Source organism: Priapulus caudatus, unplaced genomic scaffold (genome assembly GCF_000485595.1).
Source record: "Priapulus caudatus unplaced genomic scaffold, Priapulus_caudatus-5.0.1 Scaffold193, whole genome shotgun sequence".
Classification (NCBI taxonomy): domain Eukaryota; kingdom Metazoa; phylum Priapulida; class Priapulimorpha; order Priapulimorphida; family Priapulidae; genus Priapulus; species Priapulus caudatus.
Window position 1 is genome coordinate 381,730 of NW_014577254.1, and position 8,212 is coordinate 389,941.

General features: G+C 43.8%; 1 long non-coding RNA gene across 2 annotated transcripts; it reads left to right on the forward strand.

Annotated features, from left to right (window-relative positions):
* The first annotated feature begins 4,860 nt into the window (after positions 1-4,860).
* On the forward strand, positions 4,861-7,448 carry LOC106807059. Of its 2 annotated transcripts, none has more exons than XR_001393614.1 (3): positions 4,861-5,157; positions 5,411-5,535; positions 7,036-7,448. It is a non-coding gene; the product is annotated as an uncharacterized LOC106807059 (long non-coding RNA). The 2 variants fall into 2 exon arrangements; XR_001393615.1 differs by having other exon boundaries at positions 7,042-7,448.
* The last annotated feature ends 764 nt before the right edge of the window (positions 7,449-8,212 follow it).

An 8,212-nucleotide genomic window follows, 5' to 3' on the forward strand; every position in this document is an offset into this window, starting at 1 on the left:
CATGCCTCTTTATTGCTATTAATACTCGGTTGCAACATCACCATGTAAACAGTGTGTTCTTTGTGTATTGAACATCTCAAAAAAGGCTCAGCTGATACCTGAGACTGCTACAGACACTTAACTGATACCTGAAGCTGCTACAGAGACTCAGCTGATACCTGAGGCTGCTACAGACACTTAACTGATACCTGAAGCTGCTACAGAGACTCAGCCGATACCTGAGGCTGCTACAGAGACTCAGCTGATACCTGAGGCTGCTACAGAGACTCAGCTGATACCTGAGGCTGCTACAGAGACTCAGCTGATACCTGAAGCTGCTACAAACACTCAGCGGATACCTGAAGCTGCTACAGAGATTCAGCTGATACCTGAAGCTGCTACAGAGACTCAGCTGATACCTGAAGCTGCTACAAATACTCAGCTGATACCTAAAGCTGCTACAAACACTCAGCTGATACCTAAAGCTGCTACAGAGATTCAGCTGATACCTGAGGCTGTTACAGAGACTCAGCTGATACCTGAGGCTGCTACAGAGACTCAGCTGATACCTGAGCCTGTTACAGAGGCTCAACTGATACCTGAGGCTGCTACAGAGACTCAGCTGATACCTGAGGCTGCTACATAGACTCAGCTGATACCTGAGGCTGCTACAGACACTCAGCTGATACCTGAAGCTGCTACAGAGACTCAGCTTATACCTGAGGCTGCTACAGAGACTCAGCTGATACCTGAAGCTGCTACAGAGACTCAGCTGATACCTGAGGCTGCTACAGAGACTCAGCTGATACCTGAAGCTGCTACAGAGATTCAGCTGATACCTGAAGCTGCTACAAACACTCAGCGGATACCTGAGGCTGCTACAGAGATTCAGCTGATACCTGAGGCTGCTACAGAGACTCAGCTGATACCTGAAGCTGCTACAGAGATTCAGCTGATACCTAAAGCTGCTACAAACACTCAGCTGATACCTAAAGCTGCTACAGAGATTCAGCTGATACCTGAGGCTGTTACAGAGACTCAGCTGATACCTGAGGCTGCTACAGAGACTCGGCTGATACCTGAAGCTGCTACAGAGATTCAGCTGATACCTGAGGCTGCTACAGAGACTCAGCTGATACTTGAGGCTGCTACAGAGACTCAGCTGATACCTGAGGCTGCTACAGAGACTCAGCTGATACCTGAAGCTGCTACAAAGACTCGGCTGATACCTGAGGCTGCTACAGAGATTCAGCTGATACCTGAGGCTGCTACAGAGATTCAGGTGATACCTGAGGCTGCTACAAAGACTCAGATGATACCTGAGGCTGCTACAAAGACTCGTCTGATACATGAGGCTGCTACAGAGACTCAGCTGATACCTGAGGCTGCTACATAGACTCAGCTGATACCTGAGGCTGCTACAGAGACTCAGCTGATACCTGAAGCTGCTACAAAGACTCGGCTGATACCTGAGGCTGCTACAGAGATTCAGCTGATACCTGAGGCTGCTACAGAGATTCAGGTGATACCTGATGCTGCTACAAAGACTCAGATGATACCTGAGGCTGCTACAGAGATTCAGCTGATACCTGAGACTGCTACAAAGACTCAGATGATACCTGAGGCTGCTACAAAGACTCAGATGATACCTGAGGCTGCTACAAAGACTCGGCTGATACCGGAGGCTGCTACAGAGATCTTCAATCTGAGAACATACGTCCAAACCACGGCGTGTTGGCATATGAATATATATGAATTATTTACGCGCGCTGTAGAATAGTTATTAATGGCCAACATGTACAGTTAATTGCTACACGTGTAACAGTCCAGATAGAAAGTAGTGGCCACGGTTGAAAGTGAAGTCCCAATAATAAAATATATAAACACTCAAATCTGTAGGAAACGCAGATAAGAATTTTCGTAACTGTGTTACATTCAGGGATTCGCGTATTTCACATAGTCATTTAAACGGCTCTTGAGCAAAAATTGCTGTTCCAAAAAACAACAACCCTAAACTGCTATTAAGGAATACAAATTTCTCATCGAATGACAGGTACAAATAAGTTTGACAGACGACGATGATAGAAACCACAACAACACAATACTTCACACACAGAGTCGGGTACTCACTTCTCCAGTCAGAACGTGTGAGAGGAAGAACAAGAGGAATGTGTATTTATTTGAGATAGCTTAATTGTAGCCTAGTATGTAAGCTATTCTATTAGTCTATAACAACTATCTATAAATGAATGGGTGGTTGATGAGACTGGGGTAAGAAATGAGATCTAGGTGTCTGAAATAAAAATGAATCTAGGTGTATGTCTATCCGCGAGGAGGGAGGAAGAAAGAGAAGTTTTGGGAAGGCGAGAGAAGGGGAAGTGAACGAGAATAAGAGGGAACGAGTCTCTTATTCTCGTTACTTCTCCATTCTCTATCCTTTCCACCACCTCTTTGTTACTCCAACTCCATTGCTTCCTTCCTCCCCTCTCGCGGAATATATCGTCCACGGCAGCAGTAGCACGGGAAATGTTACGCAGGCAAATGGCCGTAAATCGGCTACAACTTTTTCACCCCCCCCCCCCGACCCTCAAAATGTGTCACACGAGTCACAAAAAAGTTGAATTTTCAAGTTATTGAAGAAAATAGAAAGAGTAGTAACAAATGCTTGATACTGGTAATTCTTCTAGTGCTACCTCTTCAGTTTAGTCGAGTATATTTTTATTTATCCTGCAAGAAAAAACCACCTCAAACATGTTACGCAAGTCACATATGTGGGTTGTCACGCGAGTCACGTGCCTGCACTGTGTACCGTTATGAGAGGAATGATGTTTTTTTAAACAAATATACAATTTGGGAAGTAAGCACTGACACTTTGAACATACAACCACATGAAAGTTACTAATAAAAATGAAAATACTCGCAAACTATTCTGCGTGACTCGCGTGACGGGCTACTAACATATGTTTTGAAGAAAAAGTTAATACTTAGTTACTAGTTTCTACCATATGATTAATTGTGAAAACAGGGAAAGTATTGTAAGTCTCAGCTTTGGGAAGAATGGTGCATATGCTACGCATGGGATGTCAACATACAATATTTTCCCTGTTTTCATAATTAATCATGTATGGTAGTAAATAAATATTAACTTTTTCTTCAAAATGCAACAGTCATCAAAATTCTGATTACCCTAACATTTGTTATTGTTAACGCTATGAGCTGCTATGTCACGCGAGTCACATACTTAGGAGGATGTTGCTTACTCTAGAAGAGGTTTTTAGCAGTGCAAACGATGTATGCAGTAATCAATGGTATTGGGTACCTAGTTCACCAGGAATAACTCAGATCAAACTTATGGTATTCTACAAAAAGTAAAGTGTGAAGTATACTTCAAAACGTGTTAGTGGCCCGTCACGCGAGTCACGCAGAATAGTTTGTAATATCTGAGAAAATATTAGTGTGGCTGCAATAACTTCAATGCTAAAATATGCATAACTGTTCCTTTGCTAAAATAGTTTCTTAAAACAAGTAGCAGCAAGCTAATATAGGACTGCCAGACCATTATAAGTGAGATTTTTGTAGAAATGTCACGTAAGTCACGGTAGAATGGCTGATATGAAAGAGAGATAGGAATTATTGAGACAGAGAAAAAAAAGAGAGTTAGAGAACAAGGAGGGAGGGCATGAAGGAGAGTAAAGTGAGGGCACGAGAGGGAAGCAGCGATAACGGGCGGTGGCATGTGTAAGTAGGTACGATAAGCTACGTTCCTTGCTAATCCATCTCTATGATTTACAGGCTGCGCCATGTACAAACAATCTCAGATGTGATGGGGGCTACTATAAGGAAAACAACTGGAGAGACATCTTGGTAGACAGGAGAGATGGGCTCACAGCAGTGGGGTGTGCTGGGACTTGTTCGTCGCAGTCGGAGCTAAGATATTGTTGTTTGTGTAATTCAACACCTGATTACGCATAATAAATACAACACTAGTGGGAAGGAGAGACACAGTCAAAGAAGTATTGCTATATATATATAGAATATAATTCGTAACCAAGAAGCCCAGAACACCAGCCTTTCTCCAGCAAAGTAACGCCAGGTGTCCCAAAAACAAGGAAGCATGGACAAGGAACTCTCAGAGAAAAATCTTTTCTTAGGTTGAATGGATCTGGTACAAATAGTGTAGTCAGTTGCAATGTATATAAATATGACTATAGCATCTGACTTATCAGAAGACGATGCACACCATTGTCCAGCTTACATCATGTGGAGGCAGATCTATCTATTGACTCACTACACGGCTCGAAATGTCACCTTGGACCAATCCAGAACATCAGCTTTCGAGTGACAACCTCAATGGGTGGAATTTCATCACCAGTCAAGAAGAATGAAGAGTATTACTCGGTTCAGTTGGAATACCAGTTGCATGCAACCTCATGACTCGCCGTCACATCAACTTTGCTGGCCCTCAGATGAAGACTACCCAACCAAGTTGATACCTGATTCCATGATATATATGCAGATATATACGACACATGTATATATCCTATGGAAGAGAATAGCCTTTCATAAGTCCATAGTGAGAAGGTGAGCTTCCTCTTCCACCCAAGCTATAAGTTGCCCAGGTTTTAGTTTTACCAACCATTGAATGTATGCGTCCCTCCATCTGAGATGCATCAACAAGGCAAACAAAAACAGCAAAGAGATGATCCAGTGATCGATGAGCTGCTAATTTCATCACCAACTCCACTACCACCAACACCATTGAACTACTTATGGAGACAGTGTCATCGCCGTGCAAGAGCCACCTGGGAAGAGCAGCGGCCAAGTGATTGGCGCTCAGGACTTCAGGCTGAAAAGTCCGGAATTCGGAAAAAGTCTGGAGTCCCACCTTGATTACTGCTCTTGCGCCCATGAGCAAGGCACTTTATTCCAGTTTGCTTGGAGAAGGGAGTGACTTTCATAAGTCACTAGTGAGGAGATAAGCTTCCTCTGCGACCCTAGCTACAGGGTGTACTTGGGCAAGGCATAGCACCTGTTTAGCCTCCCGTGCCAGGGTTACGGTGAAGATGTCTAATGTAGTAGAGATGTGCAAGTGACTGACCACAGCATTGACCTAATTGGAGGGAAGACGAAACATAGCTAAAGGAGTGCTGCTCTGCTAGATAATCCACAACGAAGAAGGTAAATAACACCAGCATCTTTCTCCCATTAAATATCTGCTAGTGACCCAAGAAGATGACGACGACTTGTTTTCTAGATATTACGGCACAATCAAAACTAATTCAGTGAATTGTAATATATAGAGATAAACGTGTTTGTATCAAATTCATTGATCAATATTATAAGACGTTATCTGGTTGGCAGAAGCAAAATTTTTCAGCAATTTCAACCAACTCTATACATGTTCTGTCACTTTGATGGTATCTGTTTTCAGATAATTGGATAAGAGGAGGGATAATTGGTGCCAGTGTGTTGAGTCATGAGGCTGGGATTGGAGCAAGATGTCTTTTCCTCCATTCAAACACCATGCATGCTTATCATTTGGACCAGCAATACAAAGTGAGTAGTTCCTTTTCGTGTCTTAGGGAAGAGCGTGTCTTGTGGGCACGTTGTAAGGTGCAGCATGTAGTGAGAAAGTATGAGAGATAGTAAAGGATGGGGGATGTATACATATATGCGTGCATGCGTTCATGCATGTGTGTGTGTCGAGAAAGAAAGAGGGAGAAAGAAAGTTTTTTAGCTCATCTGACATAGTCAGATGCAGCTTGTAGAATCGCATGATTGTGCGTCCGTGCGTCCGTCCGTCAACAGTTGGGCACAAATCTTAACCGTTTGACGTACGGTCACGATATTCGGGACCTGGGGGGTCATCCGAAAACGAGTTGGAATGTTGAAGCTGGGGGTCAAAGGTCAAAGGTTAAGAGGTGTAAAAGAAGGGGGAACATTCCCTCCTTAACTTAAGGTATAGGGAGGAAATGCAGAATTGCGGCACAAATCTAAACGGCTCGACCTAGGCTCGTGATAGTTAGCATCATGGTAGGAAAACACTGTGGCTGAAATTAGAGTCACAGGTCAAAGGTCAATGGGGCACAGGGCAGATTTTAGACATTTTCTGAGGACATGGTCTGACGGAGCGATTGAAAAACTTTTTTGTTTCAGCGGTGACCTACCATTTTTATTGGCTGTATGAAAGGAACATGAAATGTACTTGTACTTTCCACTGACATGCGAAGAGTAAGTGTCGGATAACCTTTTGACCCACAAGAGGAGGGTTAAACATGGATTTTTGACTGTTAACAAAGGACTGAACTGCTTTTACTATTAGAGCCCCTCCACATGCCTCTCCCCCACCCTCCCCCCCTTCCGCCTCCCCCCCACCTCTCCTCCACCACCACCACTACGCTCGCGCTCGACGCATATCCTTGATAACATGTTAATATAGCGAAGTCAATAAAGTTACATAGCTGTATCTTTACTACTGTACTACCAGTAGGTATAGCCTATCATAGATTTTAGATCTGTATTAGTAGTATCCTAGATATATGCTCTGAGCGCGAACGCGGTGGCAGGAGGGCGCACTTGATTCGGTTGCCAGTGAGTTTATCAGAAGAATACCTGGCTACAGTACACGTCAGTTGAGCGTTGTCGCTCTGCGGCACTTGTTGTTGTTTATGAAAATTTCCAATTTTATGGTTTTATCAAATTAATTTGGTCTGTCTGAACTGTTATATTTGGAATCAAACATGAGAAATGTAAATTATATGAAATATCCATAAATGTGTTGACTGAAATGATCCATTATAATGCCTCCTATAACGGGTTGCTCACTAATGTAATCACCTATACTTACGCAAGAATTTTTAATTTTTTTAATTTTTGTTGACCAAGGTTGACATGATGATGCTTCCTTGTGTCGGGAACATTTTGTTCCTTACAAGGCTTACTAGTCCGGGTTCGCAGTCCTCCGGGCGGGGTATTTTTATTGTGACACCATCACTTACACAATTACACAATAATAATCTCACACACATTGCAGTTTTGTCTTTACTGTTGTTACAGAACAAGGAACCAGGACTTCAAACTCAAGACTTCAGGACTTCAGGACTTCAAGACTTCAAGACTTCAACACTGCCACACCCACGGATCAGCACACACCCTATACACACCTATCACGCACCGCCCCTACATTAAGCATTCAATATAGGGCTAGCAGCATCATGTCAATCACCAGCGCGTGGTCTCCGACGACAGTCACCATCGCGCAGGCCGTGCGCTTCCTCTCTTTAGGAATCAAGTTTAGAGGGTGGGTCAGGATCGGTTTACGTTCGCGTGTGCCAGGGGGTGAGACAACACCTTAGCTGGTCAGAGCATGGGAAATCCCACCTCCCCCCTCCCAAGAGCGTGGGAGTTGGGGTTGGGGTGTCCGGCTCGCAGGTTTACCCTGGCACAATCGCATAATAGGTTGAATGACGTCGTCGACGCTAGGGCGAGCGCGATACGTTGGGCGTGCGTAGCGCGCAACCATACTCCCCGCAAATACAATATTCATGTCATAGCTGCAAGGGTATATACAGTGTACGGATATATATAAATATGTGTGTGATATATAACGGTTATATATGTACCTAGCTACAATCTTATGCGTTTACATGTTGTACTCACATACAATGTACTCAGGTGTTTGTGTCTATATGTTGTTAACCGCGCGGAAAATTTGGTTGCGCGGTTTAGTTCGAGTTTCACGCGCCGGGGACTTTGGCGCCTACGAGACGTTAACACTTAACTTACTAGCATTTAAACCAATTTATTAACGTTAAAGCCAATTCACTCGCTTCAAATTCAACTCGTATGCGTCAGTAGTACGCAATTTGCAGCAAAAATAACGTCACGTAAATTGTACAGTTTCAAAGTTGTAATTTGCAGCAACCCAATTGCCACTAGATGGCATTCGTTGGCTATTAGTGAAGTGATTCACTGGTGACCATCGTCGTAGATTTGGAAGCAAATTGATTCGTTTCATGTTCATTTTATTTGGTACTGTATTTGCAATTGTGTGTATTGTATTTTCTAGGTGTTAGTTTTTTCAGATGGATGATTGCCGAGAATGACCGTGAGTGTAACAGGGGTAGCGAAGGGGGAGGGGGTGGAGTGGGCGACGAGGGGAGGGGGAAGGGGCGGAAAGTAGGGGTGGGGGAAGAGGTCAAGGTGGGGGAGGGCAGGGGATTAGGATAGGGGA